Source organism: Neofelis nebulosa, chromosome 3 (genome assembly GCF_028018385.1).
Source record: "Neofelis nebulosa isolate mNeoNeb1 chromosome 3, mNeoNeb1.pri, whole genome shotgun sequence".
Taxonomy (NCBI): Eukaryota; Metazoa; Chordata; class Mammalia; order Carnivora; family Felidae; genus Neofelis; species Neofelis nebulosa.
Window position 1 is genome coordinate 19,715,653 of NC_080784.1, and position 18,730 is coordinate 19,734,382.

An 18,730-nucleotide genomic window follows, 5' to 3' on the forward strand; every position below is an offset into this window, starting at 1 on the left:
GCCTGAGTGGCTCAGTCGGTTAAGCATCCGACTCCGGCTTAGGTCATGATCTCCTGGTCTGTGAGTTCGAGCCCCGCGTCAGGCTCTGTGCTGATAGCTCAGAGCCTGGAGCCTGTTTCAGATTCTGTGTCTCCCTCTCTCTCTGACCCTCCCCCATTCATGCTGTCTCTCCCTGTCTCAAAAATAAATAAATGTTAAAAAAAAAAATTAAAAAAATAAAATTCTCTGTCATTACATTTTGTCATTTTAATTAAAATAATATTACATAATTATTCTGTATTTTGCTGTGAAAATCCTTGGGCTGATTTTGTTGGGGATTCCCTTTGCTTTCTGGATCTGGATGTCTGTATCAGTGCCCAGATTAGAAGTTTTCAGTGATTATTTCTTCAAACAAATTTTACGCCCTCTTCTCACTGTCTTCTCCTTCTGGAATCCAAATAATGCAAACATTATTATGTGTGATGATGTTGCTGACTTCCCTTTAACCTATTCTCACTTTTTATTATTCTTTTTTCTTTTTGCTATTCAGCCTGCTTATTTTCTGTTATTCTGTCTTCCAGCTCACTGATATGTTCTTCTGCCTCCTATAATTTGCTATTTATTCCCTCTAGTATCTTTTTTTTATACATTTCCGTTATTGAGGTATTCATCTCTGATTTTTTCTGCATTTGCAGCTCTTTGCTGAAGATCTCACTGAGATCCTCAACTCTTTTATCAAGTCCAGTGAGTCTCTTTATGACCATTACTTTGAATTCTTTACCAGGCATATTGCTTTTTTTTTTTTTTTTTTTTTTCTGTTTCATTTAGCAGTTGTGCTGTGCTTTTATCCTTTTCTTTTACTGGGGACATTTTCCTCTATCTCCTCTTTTTGTCTGAGTCTGTGTTTATGTATTAGCAAAGTCACCTACATCTCCTGATCTTCAAAGTATTGGTTTATGAAGAAGTCCTGTGATGCTCTATTGCATAATGTCCCCTGTTCACCAGAACCACACCCTTCAGCTATGTCTGCTATGTGTGTTGTGTGCACCCCATTGTTGTTGATGAGCCACAATTGTGTTTTGGCCTGTAGCCTGGAATGGCCCACTTTGTTTGTTGCTGGTCCACCGAGCAGGGTTTGGTCCCTGTGCTGTTAAGGGGCCAGTCTGGGGCTGCTGCGGTATGACAGTAGGTAGTGTCAGCGGTCGCAGCAGATGCCAGCCCCAGGCCAGTCTGCCCAAGCTGCAGTCATACCAAGCTATTGGTGCTCTCCCAGCCTTGTCTCCTGAGAGGTTTTTATTGGTAGGCAGAGCCAGCAGTCAGACCAGACCTTGCACCCTTTTTTTTCTGCTGGAGCTTCAGTCACCCCACCCTTCAGGGCTCTCTTTCCGTGCTTTCCCCTAAGAGTGGGTGGGACCCGCAGTCAGACCAAATGCCTACCCCCGCTCTACCTGTTGGGGCTTCAGTTGCACTGGTATATGTTGTTATCTTTCCCTCTCTCCAGGGCAGTTGTCACTAGAGTGATGGCAGTCCCTGCTGGGCTGCTTGCAGGAGGAGATGGGCCTAAGCCACTTTGGAGTGACTTCTGTCAAGTGGACTAGTTTGGATGGAGTAGATCTGAAGGAGAATGCAGGGGTGGTGTGCACAGTGTTAGCAAGTTAGGTGGAGGGTGTTTGCGCCGTTCCTGCAGGTGTCCAGATGTCTCGGATAGGGGGTGGGGGAGAGGTGCCTGCCTGCTCTTTTGTTCTTAGACAGGTTTTCTCAACATCTGTAATCCCACCATGTGTTCTGAGATTAGTAAATAAACCTCCTTCATGTATACCCCAAGTGCTTTTCTCAAACTGCTGCTTCGATGCTGTATCTTCCAGGGGGTTGGTTGTCATGATGTCTTTAACAGTGTGAACTCAGTTTCTTATTGCCCTCTGACTCTTCCAGGCTAAGCCCACTGATTTTTAAAGTATCTGGGGTTAAGCCCCACTAATTGTCAAAACTCATAAAGTGAAGCCCTGATGATTTTCAAACTAAATACTCTGGGGACTCATCTTCCCAGAGCAGGTTCTCTGTGCCGGGGATGCCTGGTGTGGGGTCTGCTCCTTTCCCTTTCCATGCTTGTGGTGCCCCTCCCATTTGAGGTCTCACTGGGAGTTTGGTTCCTGACTGTCTCCGCCCCTCCTACTATTTTCTCTGTGGTCTCCTGTCTGTGATTAACTGTGGGAAGTCTGTTCTGCCGGTCTTCAGATCGTCTTCTGGGTTAGTTTCACTGAGGTAGTGTTCTCCAGGTGTTTGTGAGATGAGGTGAGCTTAGGCTCATCCTACTCCGCCATCTTCCCAGAAGTCCTTATATACAGTCTTGAAGTTTTTCAGTTTAGCGCTGAATATTGGGTTCTGGCTTATCAGCCAGATCATATTTCACTAAAAGGTTACATCTTCTGATTTCAGTATCTAGGATATCAAGTGAAATCTGCAAATCCCTGTTCAGAATGTAATAAAAGTGAAGATGATCTTTTCCCAAATGGATCATCATGATGATCATAGTATTTGGAGAATGAAAGATAGAAATAAAAGCAATTAGCTGATGTGTATGTGTGTTGTATAACTGAACATTAGGTATGTCATTTTTCAAAAAAGACTCTCATTTCTGAAAATTTTTTTCTCCCTCAAGATTGAAAGAGGAATAGCTCATTTCCCTTCAGGATATAATCTGTATTTGGTATTTTAAAATAATAATACCTTTTCAAAAAAAGTTGTGTGTGGAATTTTTTGTTTTGTTTTGTTTTGTTTTTAGTTTCTCAGAGAAAAGTCTGTGCTCTGGAATTAGATTAACCAATACTATTTTTGGTCACATCCTTATATTTGTCTGTGGTACATCTGTGTTTTTATAAAATACATATTTGGGGCGCCTGGGCGGCTCAGTCGGTGAAGCGTCCGACTTCAGCTCAGGTCATGATCTCGCAGTCCGTGAGTTTGAGCCCCGCGTCGGGCTCTGGGCTGACGGCTCAGAGCCTGGAGCCTGCTTCCAATTCTGTGTCTCCCTCTCTCTCTGCCCCTCCCCCATTCATGCTCTGTCTCTCTCTGTCTCAAAAATAAATAAACGTTAAAAAATAAAAATAAAAAAATAAAAAAAATATGTTTAAAAGGGAAAATACATTTACTTAAGAACCTAAACTGTCTTTGCCAAGTTGAACACTTGCTGTGTTCTCATTAAATGTTTTCCTAATTTCTTTTAGGGGTCTTCGATATTTCGTATACTTGTCCCTAGAATACACAGACTTGTCCAACTTGTCTGTCCAGACAAGTCCAGATTGTTATATTTTTCACAGTTGTGGTCATTGTGGTACGTATTTGCCTCCCTGTCTTCTTCAAAACTGCTGCCTAGATCTTGGCTATAGTGTAAGATTTATTGTCTTTGAGCTGCCTCTGCTTCTGAGCTGCTGATGCCCATTAATCAGTTTGACTTACTGACCCTGGTGCTATCTGGAACTGTGTGCTTATATTAGATAGGTTGTGGCTGGAGTCCATCCATTATATTTCCAGGCTCTAACTTCTCTATACGATCCCAGCTTAATCATGCTGGCAAATATCACTCACATATTATAGAACCCCCTTGTATCCCTTATAGGGATACAACCCCTTCACTTAGCTCTGAGGGGTTCTATAAGGGAAAGTTCCACATGGGCTTGGATTATACACCTGATAATTCAGAGCTAAATCTTTAAAAGCTTCAGATGTCATTTATAATCTGTAGGCACTGCAGAACTGTATATTTTAAATAGAGACATATCCTCTGATGGTCTTCTTAAATCATGGAAAGCTAAAACAATGAAACCCAAGTTCAGTGTATCTTTGCCTTAGATAAAAATAAAAAAAAAAACAGATTTGCATGGTTACAATTCACCTCATTCACCTATGGTGCATTGATTCTGACATCTAATTAAATTGATCAGCCACAATGATCACTAAGGCAATTGTTTGCCAAGCATCACTGGCAAAACAAATTTAGCTTATACTTGTGATGTACTCCATTGTTTCTATCCAGAAGTGGAAACAAATAAGGAACAGGAAATTGAACATAATTTGAATTAGGAAACTGAACACAATTCTGTATCATAATTTGTACGTGTATAATAACCACTGTGCATTTTCTTGTTTCTTTCTTTGTGAGTCTCCATAATATTAATTTCAGGAGGCTTGCCATTTTCACAGTTAATTCAATTTTGCCAATGTTTTCTTTCAAAAAAATGTGATATTCAATTTAATTGTCTTTAAGAAAAGACTAGAATGGTCTTTCAACTTCTAACATATGTTTTTGTTAAAATCAATCTTTATTAAAGCAAATATCATTTAAACATTCTTTTGCAAACATTTAATTCAAATAGTTTAAATAATGTATATTTAGTTTGAATATTTCATAACAGTACATCAATACTTTCACTCAGATTCTGATAACATATGTAAAAAATATTCTTCAAAACAATAATGAAACTCCAGAAAAAGCTGTCAGTAGAACTAAGGATGACTTTTTGGCTTCAAGTTTAATATAGAAACTAGATCCAATGGTGAAATCCAAATAATTAGCAGAAATTAAAATAAAATGGAGGGTCTTAATTTTTCTCAAGACTTTTTTTAAAAGTCATTAGTAAAACAGTAAGTTTATTCATGGGCATTTGTATTCTGTCCTTGTGTGAGTTAAGAAAATATGTGTGGGGGCATGTGATATATATATTTTTTCTAACGTCAGGGTAGTCAAGATATGCTTTTTTATTCAGAAACATACACAATAATTGTCACAAAAAATAGTCACTCTCATTCATCAAAATTGTCTTTATGTGGCAGGAGAATGTTTATGCATCTCTTCTATAGTCTTTCTTCCTTTTTTCCTTCAATAGGAAGGGGTCTTTGTTAGAAAGAGTGAAGGGGCCAGCCAAAGCTTCGTGGTATGGCATGCATAGTTCCCAAGACAAATCTTATGGGTGAAAAAGTGTCTATTTCTTCTATAGCTGTATGTAATTTTTATTTTGAGAATCTCATTTCATTAGGTAGCAGACACATTCATTCATTAAGAGTTTTCTCTGACACTTTGGGTACCCTCTTTCTCCAGGGTGAAACCTAGATTCTTGGAAGCATTCTCTATGTCAAGTCTATGATGTGAAGGAACCTCTTGCCCTTGGTCATGATCATCCCTGCACATTGTTGTCTGCAGAGCTATGCATCTTCTCATTTGGATTCCCTGACTACCACTGAACCCTCTCTTCTCTGCCTGTATAGCTCCTTCAGCTGTTCTTCGTCCCTTGTTGGTAAACAGAAGTATTTGGCTATTTAGCCAGTCCTCTAGAAGCCTTAGGCCACCACATACAGATCCCCATGAACTTTGGGTGAGAGAGCTTTAACACAGAATACGGACATCTTACTTTGTAATTTCTGGGGTATCAGACGGGCTGCTCTTTCTCTGGACTCAACTGATGATTAGAGGACCCCTCTGATCTCATATTTACCAAATTTAACTGGGATTTCTATTATATTACTAGGAAGTATGTCCTTTCATGGTAAGCAGAGGAGTAGAAACAATTAAGGGGAGATGGAGGCGGTGGGAAAGAGCTGGGTCAGAGAATGGCAGGGAGCAGTGGCAGTGTCCCATAGACATGACTCCCCATGCTCATTCATGGGGGACTAGTCTCTATGGGCAAACGGTCTTCTTGAGGGGAAAAGTAGGGTCATGTTTTATAGCATCTTCAGGACTCAAAGGTTTTTGTGTGTGTGTGTGATTTGTCTTAATTTCTTTTCCTTTGAAAATTTATACCCTTCCCAAACCAGCCAGTATAACTAAAGAAACTGAGTATACATGTGTGTGTACAGACACATATACATATACATATATAAATATGTAAATATGCTGAACTCTTCTTTCCAAATTAGGTATTTTTAAAGTAGCTGATTCTAAAAAATAGGTCAAAATTCATAAAATTCTATATATTATGTATTGTTTCTATAGACTTATTACCCTTGACATCTTCAAGCTTCCTGTCTACCCTTATTCTAGTTTCAAACTCATACACATATACACATAGGTTCTAGTCACCCTGATTACTTCATGTTATCTCCTATATCAAGGACTTCTGTCTAGAACATTCTTCCCTTCTACTCATAATCAGTGCTTCACTTGGGCCATTTCTATTCATCTTTGGATCTTCATCATGGATGATATGCTCAGGAAGTTTCCTTATCCTTAAGTTTAAGCTAAGAAACCCTTACATGTGTGTGCCCATAGTATCCAATAGCAGTTTGTACTTTATTGTCATAACATGTATAGCATTGCCTGTAACTGTCCAGGTTCTCAAAAAGTCTAAGCTCTAAGGGAAGGTTTTATGTTTATTTTGTTCACTGTTCTAATCTTGTGCTCAGCACAGGGCTTGACAGATGGTATAATTTTTGAAAAATAAATATTGAGTATAGGTGAGTCAATGCAAAAATCAGAATCAAAGAGTCTAAGCAAGTCCTAAGTAAAGTTATATTAGAATAGGTGATCTAATGACATCAAGAAACTGGCCTCAGAGAATGGAAGTGTCCAGGTCTTAGAAATGAAGGACAACTTCTATTTTGTTGTTTACTGAATAGAATATAGTCAACTAAAGGTTGTATTGGTGGCTTAAAATACTTATTAAATCTAGGCCATATAGAAGATGACTTTACAGACAAGTAGTGATTTGACTGGCACCAGTTCAGTTTATCACATGTAAGTAGTTTGGCATAACATAAAAATTATATAAAGAGGATGAAAGCATTTAATAATTTGGTAATTATAAAAGAGACAGTGAAAACAGTGTAAAAATAGTTTTACTACAGTAAACACAATAAACATTTCAGTAACAACCAAGTGAACCAAGAGAAACCTTGTCTAAAAGATGAGAAAAGAAATTGAATGTCCACAATGAATGAAACTTCAAGTAAAATAAAAGAATGAAACGAATGCTTAATTAGCCCTTCATATAATTTCATCCCCATCCAAGTTGTGCAAATAATCATTTATTATCTGTTGTCGCAGATAAGGAGGAAAGGTGCCAAGAATTTATTGCAACTAGAAATGGTATAACAAAAACCATGATGACTTATTGCATTCTTATCAAGTACCAGTCCTCACGTTAAGGGGTTTACAGTCATCATCTAGTATTAGCCTACTAATTATTCAATAATCTAGAACAAGGTTTTAATAAGGCTATTAACTGCCTACAAATACAGCACAAACTTTTATTATAATGTTAACTTTCCTGTCTAAAGTTTTTAATTCTTTGAAACAGTTGTTTGGGTTTTTAAAAAGCATAATATAAACAAAAGAGCCTATGTACAATTAAAGTAATAAGTGTGAAAAATGTGGTATCATTTGAAAAATATCAGTTTTTCTTTTCCTTCTCAAGTATATTACTTCCTTCCCAATTGCCCCAAGGGATCAGTCAGACTCAAGAGAGATCTTGATTTATTACAGAAGGCATGCCAAATTAAAAAGTTAGATATAATTTAACATCTCACATGCAAAATAAGATTTTGCAGCAAAATGAGACTTACAAGCTGGACTCTGGGAAGGAATTTTCTACACTTCTTTAGTTCTCCTTTGGCTAAGCGTAATTCTGAATGATTGCAGTCATGGAGATAATAGAGTTATTTCTCAGTATAGAAAAGCATTTTCCACTCTGACGGTCAAGTCTTAGGTTTGTTGTCTTTACATAGAAGGAATGTATGATCAAGAAGAGTGGGGAAAAGCAAACTCCTTTCTAATCTTGGAGGATGGAGAAGAGAAGAGAAACAGGAAATGAGATGGGAGGAGGAAAGACGTCAGGCAAGGAGGTGTCTCCATGTCTCTTCCTGAGACTCCAGCCCACGTAAAGGTGAGCAAGAGGAGGGTCGGGTAAGCTGAGGGAATGCAAAGGGCAGAGGAGCATCAGTAGGTTTAAGACTTTTGAGGATTTGCTCTTTAGGGTTTCAGCATCATGTGAGATGGGCCACATAGTTAAAAAGAGGATCTGTTGACCCTACAGGGAATGCCTACATTACCTTTGAAGCCTACATCATGGATATGTGTAGAAACTGGTTTAAATGATTTATGTGGAAGTATCCATTTAATCTTCAAAAAAAATTATGAACTTGGGGAACACATTTTTTTAATGTTTTTGTTTGTTTTTGAGAAAGAGACCGAGTGTAAGAGGGGGAGGGGCAGAGAGAGAGGGAGATACAGAATCAGAAGGAGGCTCTAGGCTCCCAGCTGTCAGCACAGAGTCTGATGCGGGGCTTGAACCTACAAATTGGAGATCATGACCTGAGCTGAAGTCGGATGCTCAACAGACTGAGCCACCCAGGTGCCCCAGGAAGACATTTTTTATAAAGAGGAAACTTGCCTTAGGTCACACCACTAAGAGGAGAAACAGGAATTACAACCTATGCCATTTGGAGCTAGAATTTGTACATTTAATCACTGTGCTGCATGAATGGAAACTTGTCACCCCAGAATGTTAACAAAGAGACTCTTTTTCTATTTATTTTTATTTTTATTCCAGTATACAATATACTGATGCAACAATTCTGTGTATTCCTCACTGCTCATCATGATGAGTGTACCCTTAATCACCTTTACCTATTTCACCTATCTCCCCTCTGGTAACCATCCATTTGTTCTCTATAGTTCAGAGTCTTTTGTTTGGTTTGAAAGGATATATGCACCCCTGTTTATTTCAGCATTATTTACAAGAGCCAAATTATGCAAGCAGCCCAAGCGCCCATCAATATATGAATGGATAAAGAAGATGTGGATACACACACGCACGCACACACACATACACACAGTTACAGTGGAATATTATTCAGCCACAAAAAATAAATTCTTGCCATTTGCAACAAAATAGATGAATCTAGGGAGTATAATGCTAAGAAAGATGAGTTAGAGAAAGACAAAATACCATATGATTTCACTCATGGAATTTAATAAATAAAACACAAGGACTGTCGAAATTATTAGATCTAATCTCAGTTTCAACCAATTTAGACATTTAATTTTTTTAGTGCTCCCTCATGAATAAGACCTTATTGGAGTGTAAAATGAATTATAAAACAATAATAGAAAAATGAAATTCCTGTATAAACATGTTTCCTTCACATATACACAGGTGTATATACATACACACACACACATATACACATAGATATTCATACACACACATTCACATATGCCTTCAACTTCTTTTTCCCTAGAACTCTTAGAATTATCTATTTTTCTATTTCTTAAGCAGCTGTTAGCATGGGCTCCTGAGTCACCAAGCACGACTCTATTCAATACAAATTAAACCTCAGAATAATTATTGAGTCTACCTGCCTTGTGTAATGGTGTCCTGGAAGAGTTCAGTGATGCAATTCATCCCCTAAATATTTATTAAGCATCCTTCATGGGAAGGCACATTTCAGACTTTGGGATATATAATCAACATACATTGCAATGTGAGGAAAACACACAATAAACACAATATAAATTATAGAGAATTTTAGAGGGTATGAGTGTGATTGGAAGAATATAGTAAAAGGTAAGGAAGATAGGAATTACACATTTGGGATTTCAATTTCAAATAGAGTGCTCATTTAAAATACTATTTTAGAGTATTGCAAATTAGATAATCTGGGACAGTAACATATATCTGGAATTAAAATAGATAGCTGTAAAATCCAAAATGTATGGGGAATATTTTCTAACTTTTAAGTTATAGCAAAGTCACTAAAATATCTTATTTTCATGAAGGATTGGGCAAGAGGATTATTTTAAATTGAAATATAGTTAACATATAGTATTATATTTTTTGCCTCATTATATATATTTTATTTCCATTAGTAGTTGTGTAATTTAATATATTACATGCTAACTTAGCCATTTTCTTTGAAGCAGAGAAAGAAGCTGATAAACATTCCAGTCCTCACATGACAATGAATAACCTTTTATCAAGGCTGCATCACTTCAAGGGCTCTCACTCTTTAATCAGGGCAAGTAGACTTAAGGAATACATATATGAAGGAGAGTTCCTTTCTTACATTCAATTATGCATTATATATCTTAACATAAGGATAATAGGATCACCATGGATATTTGAGGACCATAACAACCTTGGGTCTCCACAGAGTCCATGATCACTTGAAACATACAGTATTATATTAGTTTCAAGTGTATAATAATTATAATTCTACAATTCTATACATTACTCGGTGCTCATCACAATAAGTATACTCTTAATCCCCTTTATCTATTTTAACCATCCCCCTACCTGCCTATCCTCTGTCAGCCACTAGTTTGTCCTCTGTATTTAAGAGTCTTTTTTTTTGTTTGCTTTTTATTTGTCCATTTGCTTTATTTCCTAAATTCCACATATGAATGAAATCATATAGTATTTGTGTTTCTCTAACTTATTTCACTTAGCATTATACCCTATAAATCCTTCTATGTTGTTGCAAATAACAAGATCTCATTCTTTTTCGTGTGTGATTAAGATTGCATTTTATATATGTTTATACCACAGCTTCTTTATCCATGTATGGTGGACACTTGGGTTGCTTCCATATTGGCTGTTGTAAATAATGCTGCATTAAACATTGGGGTGCATATATCTTTTTGGATTACTATTTTTGTTTTTAGAGGCAGATACTCAGTAGTGGAATTACTGGATCATATAGTAATTCTATTTTTAATTTTGAGGGACCTTCAAACTGTTTTCTACAGAGGCTGCACCAATTTGCATTCCCACTGACAGTGCACAAGGGTTTGTTTTTCTCCACATCCTCATCAACACTTGTTATATCCTGAGTTTTTATTTTAGCCATTCTGAGATATATGAGGTGATATCTCATTGTTGTTTTAATTTCCATGATGATGAATGACAGCATCTTTTCATGTTTCTCTTGGCCATCTGTACGTCTTTGTAAAATGTCACTCAGGTCCTCTGGATTTTTATTTAGATTGTATTTTTGGTGTTGAATTGTAGGAGTTCTTTATATATTTTGAAAAATAGCCCCTTATCAGATACACAATTTGCAAATATCTTCTCCCATTCAGTAGGTTGACTTTTTTGTTGATGGCTTCCTCTGCTTGCGTAAGCTTTTTATTTCAGTGTAGTCCCACTAGTTTAATTTTGCTTTTGTCTCCCTTGCCTGAAGAGACATATCTAGAAAAATACTTGTATGGCTTGTGTCAAGTAAATCACTGCATATGTTTTTTCCAGGAATTTAATGGTTTTAAGTCTCATACTTAGATCTTTAATCTGTGCTAAGTTTATTTTAGTGTATGGTGTAAGAGAGTGGTCCTATTTGATTGTTTTACAGGTGCTTTCCAGTTTTCCCAGCATCATTTGTTGAAGAGCCTGTATTTTTCCTATTGTATATTTTTACCTCCTTTGTCTTACATCAATTGACTGTATAATTTGGGTTTATTTCTGAGATGTCTAACCCTTTGATCAGTGTGTCTGTTTTTGTGCAAGGACCATATTGTTTTGATTATTATAGTTTTGTAATTGATCTTGCAATCTGGGATTGTGATACCTCCAGCTTTGTTCTTTCTCAAGATTTCTTTGGCTCTTTGGGGTCTTTTGTGGTTACTTACAAGTTGTAGGATTATTCTAGTTTTGTGAAAGATGTTTTTGGTACTTTGATAAGGATGGCACTAAATCTGTGAATTGCTTTTGGTAGTATGGACGTTTAAATAATATTGGTTCTTCCAGTCCATGAGCATGGGATATATTTCCACTTGATTGCATCTTCAGTTTCTTTCACCAGTGTTTTATAGATTTTAGCATACTGGTCTTTCACCTCCTTGCCTAAGTTTATTCCTAGTTCTTTTTTTCTTTTTGGTGCAATTATAAGTGGAATTTTTAAATTTCTCTTTCCAGAACTTTTTCATTAGTGTGTAGAAATACAACTGATTTCTGTGTATTTATTTTGTAACCTGTGACCTAACTTAATTCATTTATCAGCTCTTTGATAGCTTTTTGATAGAGTATGTAGGGTTTTCTACACACAGTGTCATGTTATCTGCAAACAGTGAAAAAGTAATTTGGTTGCCTTTTATTTCTCTTTCTTGTCTGATTGCTGTGACTAAGACTTTCAGTACTCTGTTGAATAAGAGTGGAGACAGTGGACATCTTGTCCTTCCTGATCTTAGGGGAAAAGTTCTCAAAAAGTTTGTCACCATTGAGTACAATGTTAGCCTTGAGTTCTTCATATATAGTCTTCATTATGTTGAGGTATGTTTCCTTTAAAACTACTTTGTTGAGAGTTTTTATCATGAATGGATGTCATATTTTGGCAAATGATTTCTCTCTATCTAGTGATATCATCTAGTTTTTATCCCTTCTCTTATTAATGTGATATATACACTGATTGATTTGCAAATATCAAACCATCCTTGCATCTCTGGAATAAATCCTACTTGATTGTGATGAATGATTTTTTAAATGTATTGCTGGATTTGTTTCACTAATATTTTGTTGAGGATTTTTGCATCTGTGTTCACTAGAGATATTTTTCTATAGTTTTCTTTTTTTGTAATGTCTTTATCTTGTTTTGGCATGAGAGTAATGCTAGTCTCATAGAATGAGCTTGAAATTTTCCATCCTCTTCTAATTTGGGGGATGGTTTGAGAATAGGTATTAACTTTTCTTGAAATGTTTGGAAGAAATCACCTGTGAAGCCATCTGGTCCTGATCTTTTGTGTGTTGGGAGTTTTTACATTACTGATTCAATTTTATTGCTAGTAATTGGTCTGTTCATATTTTCTATTTTTTTCTGATTCAGTTTTGGGAGATATTTCTAGGAATTTATTTCTTCTAAGGTGTCCAATTTCTTGGCTTATAATTTTTCATGGTATTCTTTTATAATCCTGTGGTATATTTTATTTCTGTGATGTAATTTCTTCTCCTTCATTTCTGATTTTATTTATTTGGGTATTCTTATTTTTTTTGTTGAGTGTGGCTAAAGTCTTCTCAGCTTCGTTGATCTTTTCAAAGAACTAACTCCTGGTTTCGTTAATCTATTCTACTCTTTTCTTTTTCTTTCTTTTTTATTCTCCATCTCTTTATTTCTTCTCTGGTCTTTATTATAATTTTTTTCCTTCTTCTGGCTTCAGGGTTTGTTTCTTTTTTATTTTTTTCTAGACCCTTCAGGTTTAAATTTAGGTTATCTGAGATTTTTCTTGCTTATTGAGGTTGGCCAGTATTGCTATAATCTTAGAAAAAGCTTTTGCTGCATCTCAAAGGTTTTGGGCCATTGTTTTCACTTTGATTTGGCTCAGTGTGTTTTTAGATTTCCTCTTTGATTTCTTGGCTGGCCCATTCATTGGTTAGTAACATGTTACTTAGTCTCCACATATTTGTGTTCTTTACAAATTTTTTCCTGTGATTAATTTCTAGTTTCATACTGTTGTGGTCTGAAAATATGCATGATATTATTTCAGTGTTTTTGAGTATATTGAGACTGTTTTGTGACCTAACGTGGTCGATTCTAGAGAATGTTTCATGTGCACTTGAAAAGTATGTATTCCATTGTCTTGTTGAATGTTCCTTTTATCATTATGTGGTGTCCTTCATTGCTCTTGTAGTGTTTGTTTTGCAGTCTGTTTTGTTCAATGCAAGTATTGCTACCCCAGCTTACTTTTTGCCTTCATTTGTATGGTAAATGTTTTTGCCCCCTTCACTTTTAATCTGCATATGTCTTTAGGTCTGAAGTGAGTCTCTTGTAGCCAGCATATAGATAGGTCTTGTATTTTTTTTTTTTCTATTTAGTCACCTTATATTTTCTCATGGAGCATTTAATCCATTTACATTCAAAGTAATTATTGATAGGAATTTGTTTTATGGTTGTTTTTCTGTTTCCTGTTCGTTCCTTTCTTCTCTTGGCTCTCTTCCCTTGTGGTTTGACTTTCTTTAGTGATAATGATTGGATATTATTCTCTTTATTTTTTGTGTATCTATTAATAGCTTTTTGATTTGTGGTTACCATTAGGCTCATATATAACATCTTAGGCATATAGCAATCTACATTAAGTTGAGAGTGGCTTAAGTTTTAATCCATTCTAAAAGCACTGAATGTTTACTCTTTCCACCCCACATTTTATGTATATGGTGTCATGTCTTATGTCTTTTTATTTTGTGAATCCCTTGACTTTTTTTTTTAGATATAATTGATTTTACTGCTTTTGTGTGTTAATATTCATACTGGTTTTATAAGTGATTAATCTACTTCTTTCATTATGTTTATATTCACCTGTAAATTTTTTTCCATTCCTAATTTTTCCTTTTCCTAACTTTCTGCTTGATTATGACCTTTATTTGCATTGAAGAAATTTCCTTAACATTTCTTGTAAGGCTGGTGTAGTGATGATGAACTCCTTTAACTTCTGTTTGTCAGGGAAATTCTTTTTTATCTCTTTCTATTCTAATGGTAGCCTTGCTGGGTAGAGCATTCTTTGTTGCAAGTTTCTTTTTTTCCTTTCAGAACTTTGAAAATATCATGCAACTCCCTTCTGGCCTGCGAAGTTTCTGCTGAAAAATCAAGTGATAGACTCATACGGTTTCCCATGTACATAATTGTTCTCTTTTATAGCTTTTAAGATTCTCTTTTCATCACTATGTTTTGCCATGTTAATTATTATAAGTCTTGATGTGGGCCTGCTTTAATTAATTTTGTTGGGGGATCTTTGTACCTCCTGGATAGACATCTATTTCTTTCTTTAGGGAAGTTTTCAGCTGTTTTTCCTTCAAATAACTTTTTGCCTCCTATTCTCTTCTCCTTTTGGGACTCCTTATGATGTGAATGTTACTATGCATGATGATGTAATTGAGTTCCCTTAATCTATTGTCATTTTTAATTTTATTTTTTTTCTTTTTGTTCAGCTTGATTGCTTTCCATACTCTACCAGCGTGCTGACCCATTCTTCTGTGCCCTCTAATCTGCTGTTGATTCCCTTTATTATATTTTTAATTTCAGTTATGGAGTTCTTCAATCTGAGTAGGTTGTTTTTTATATTTCTCATCTCTTTGTTGAAGATCTCACTGAAATCCTCCACTGTTTTCTCAAGTCTGGTGAGTATCTTTATCAGGCATATTGCTTATCTCTGTTTTAGAGCTCTTTTGCTTTATTTTGCCCTGTTCTTTCATTTTGGGATATTCCTCTGTCTCCCCATTTTGTATTAACTCTCGGTATGTGCTTCTGTGTGGTAGGAAAATCAGTTAAATCTCCTGATTTTGAAAGTATGGTTTCATGAAGTGTTCCTGTGGTTCCTTAATAACACAGTATCTCCTGTTCACCAGAATCAGGCACTTCAAGCATACGTCCTATGTTGGTTGTCTGTGTCTGAGTTGTGGCTGAGCCTCATTTGCCTTCAGTCCAGTTGGCTCCCATTGGCCCACTTTGCCTGTTGTTGGTGCACCAGGAGGGTTTTGTCTCTGTGCTGAAATGGGATCTGCCTGGGGCTGTCATGGGCTAGTAGTTTGGTAATATCAGCAATCAGACCAGATACCTGCCCCTTCCCCTATTTTATCTGCAGTAGGACCAATATGCAGGGTGTTCTCCCATGCCTTGTTTCTGGAGAGACTTCCTTGGTGAGTGGGGCTGGCAGTCAGACCAGATGCCTTTTGCCATTCCATTTGCTGAGGCTACAGTTGAACTGATCGGCAGGGTACTTTCTCTGCACTGCCAGCTGTAAGGTTTGGCTGCTGGAACTGCAGGTGCATTAGTGTGTGGTCACCTTCTCCTCTTACCAGGGCAGGAGTTATTTTGGAGTGGTGAAAGCTGGGGCTGCTTGCAGGGTGTGTTGGGGCAGGAGCTGCTTTGGAGGAATGCCTGCCAAGCAGGGTAGGTTGGATGAGGCAAGTACACAGGAGCATGCCATAGCAGGCTATGTGGTTGCAGCAAGATAGGTGGAGAATGTTCACATAGGTTTCTGCAAGTGTCTAGCTATCTAGACTAGCGTATGGGGAGAGAAATGACACCTGCCATCTCTTTTGATCTTGGAGAAGTCTTCTAAACATCACTTCATGTTCTGAGATTAATAAATCTTAGGCAAAAGGATGTTTAAGTCTTCAAAAATACATCTTAGCTCAGTAGAAATGAGAAAGTGATGCATACAGATATTGATAAAGAGTGCTAAAGAAACCAGGACCTGAGCCAGTGCTTCGGCAAGGCTCCAGTATGTTCACACCTCCCTGTATCCATATGTGTTGGTAGTGCCTTCTCATACAGAGTCTGTGGTTGGTAACTGATTACTTTAATAAATATGATATGAGCAAATAAGATGAATGCAGAAACTGTAGAAGTGCTTGTGCATTAATGCTACTTTATTAGTGCTCTTAGACCCCTGAGACCACCAAGCAAATAAGTCCAGACTAGGCCTCTGGAGTATGATAGACACCCAACTAACAGTCATCGACCAACTCAAATATCTGAGAGGCCAGGCTGTCTCCGCTGACCCTCAAGCTGACCACAGTTATCATAGATGCTCAGATGACTGTACCTGAGACCAGTACCTTCCAGCAGAGTCTAGCTCATGTTTCCTACCCATAGGATAATGAGCTAAATAAATGGTTGTATTAAACCAGTCAGTTTGAGACAGTGTTACAAAGCACGAGCCAACTGACACTTATTTAACCACTTCAATGCTGATACCCTTTAGCATATTTTAGCCAGGAATTACTTAACCTCAGTAAGCTTTTAGAATTTCCTCAGTTTGGAAATATTTCATAAAAACAAGCTGGTTGCTATGTAAAGAAAATTACATATCCTTATGCATACATTTTTTGGTTGTTGTTACCTAGGTAGACAACCAGTAAATACAATCAAAGTCTTAGGAATATTTACAAGTTCTAGGTAGACATTTATCAAATTTTCATTATTATCTAGGCACATTCTTTGCCCACCACATCCTATATAGTAGTTACCTGCTAAGTGCACATCTGTGCAATGCATTTGTCAACTCAGAAGAACAAGGCCAGCAGTTATGCTTGATTATACAGAATAAATACATAGTGTGAAAATTGAAATTAGACATGCTTATTAGAAAATGTGATGATTATTTCTATTCCAGGACCAAATTAAATAAAACGCCTTATTGATCTGGATTGAATTTCAATTTGCTAAGGTTGGTGCCAGCCAACTCCTGTCCTGCAATGTCTGAATAGAAATGCTTGCAAGTCCAATAACCTATTCATCACAGGTGATAAAAAAAAAAGTCAATAAATTACTTTTTACTACAGGAGAAATTTCTGCTTTATATGCCAACAAAGAGTTGAAATGCCAGAAGCAGTTGAGGACTAAATTACTAAACACTTATTTTATCACATCAGAACGTTAATGCCACTGCTTGATTACAACAAGCAATCCAATTGCATGAATTTGGACTCTAAGGCACCCAGGCTTTTATATTCATTAGAAAAGTTATTGATTCTGGAAAGTTACCACTAATAAAACTACACTATTTTCTCAGGCATGTTATATAGGCACTGACAGATTATTTGATCAATGATATTGAGCAAAGGCAAAGTACTCATTGCCTCTAATCTCTTTTCCCTCCCTTCTAAATTATACATTGGTCTCAACGGCAGCTTGATGAGTAAACATGGACCCTATGTGAGCCCAGAATGTACCACTCTGTGTACAACAGAAGGTTCTTATTTGGCCTCACACAGCTATATATGATTTTTGATAGTAAAACTGGAGTGTTTTGATTAAAAAATAATAAAAACCTAAAGTTAAAAAGGACAATAAAATAATATGAAATTATATTAGTAAAAATTGTACATTTATACAAAAGAGTAATTTTGTTATTTGGTTTTAGCAAAATCATATATAAGTTATGCACTTGCATTTATCAGCTGCTTGAATGTCAATGGAAAAATACTTCCTTTTTTTCTATTTTCCTATATTTTTTTTATTTTAGAGGGAGAGGGGCAGAGGGATAAAGAGAGAGACAGAACCTTAAGCAGGCTCCACATTGCACAGAGCCTGACATGGGGCTTGATCCCATGACCCTGGGATCATGACCTGAACCGAAATCAAGAGACACTCAACCAACTGAGCTACGAAGGTGCCCCTGAAAAGTTACTGTTTCATCAGTTAAAGAATACTAGGAACTTCTATGAATGCTAGAACTCCTAGGAAATTGGTGAGGTAGGAGGATCCTAGGTTCACCTTATCCCACGGACGGACCTAGAGTATAGCCACATCAAGAGCAGTAGGAGGGGGGAGATGGGGCAGGGAACCAAACTCCTAGTGAGACTAACCACAAACAGAAGGGGCACCATAAGCAAGCAGAGGGTAGAAGAGCAGAACCCAACCAGGTATCCTAGGCATGGGGGACCTGCACTGGGAAGACAAGTCCCTACAATATTTGGCTTTCAAAACTAGCAAGGCTTAATTCCAGTACTTGAAAATTCAGTGGGCTTAGCTCTGGGAGCACTGAAAGCAGTAAGAAATTGAAATTGCCCTTAAAGAGCCAGTATAACAAACAACCCCTTGGAGAAACAGCATAGAAGCAGCAGTTTCAAAAGCACCTGGGGTGTACATGAAGATTATTTTTTCCATTCCCCAAATTATTTAATTCTATTGGATTTTCTCCTCAGCCTATAAGGGTCTTCAAACCTTGATCATCTTAAGGAAAAACAACAACAACAAGCAAATAATACATTTCCAAAACCCTTAACTTGCACTCCACTATATTCTTCCTTCAAGCTATCACATCATATTTCTT

At 36.8% G+C, this 18,730-nt stretch overlaps 1 long non-coding RNA gene across 3 annotated transcripts in view; it reads left to right on the top strand.

Moving 5' to 3' along the window:
* Positions 1 to 18,730, top strand: part of LOC131506437 (uncharacterized) — a 136,075-nt gene that overhangs the window by 88,907 nt on the left and 28,438 nt on the right. The window contains exons 1-3 of one of the 3 annotated variants that reach the window (XR_009258938.1): positions 3,210 to 3,310; positions 7,696 to 7,853; positions 17,069 to 17,197. This is a non-coding gene — a long non-coding RNA (uncharacterized LOC131506437). Of the gene's footprint in view, positions 1 to 3,209; positions 3,311 to 7,695; positions 7,854 to 17,068; positions 17,198 to 18,730 lie in introns of those variants that run through there. The other 2 variants (XR_009258937.1, XR_009258939.1) reach the window with 2 other exon arrangements.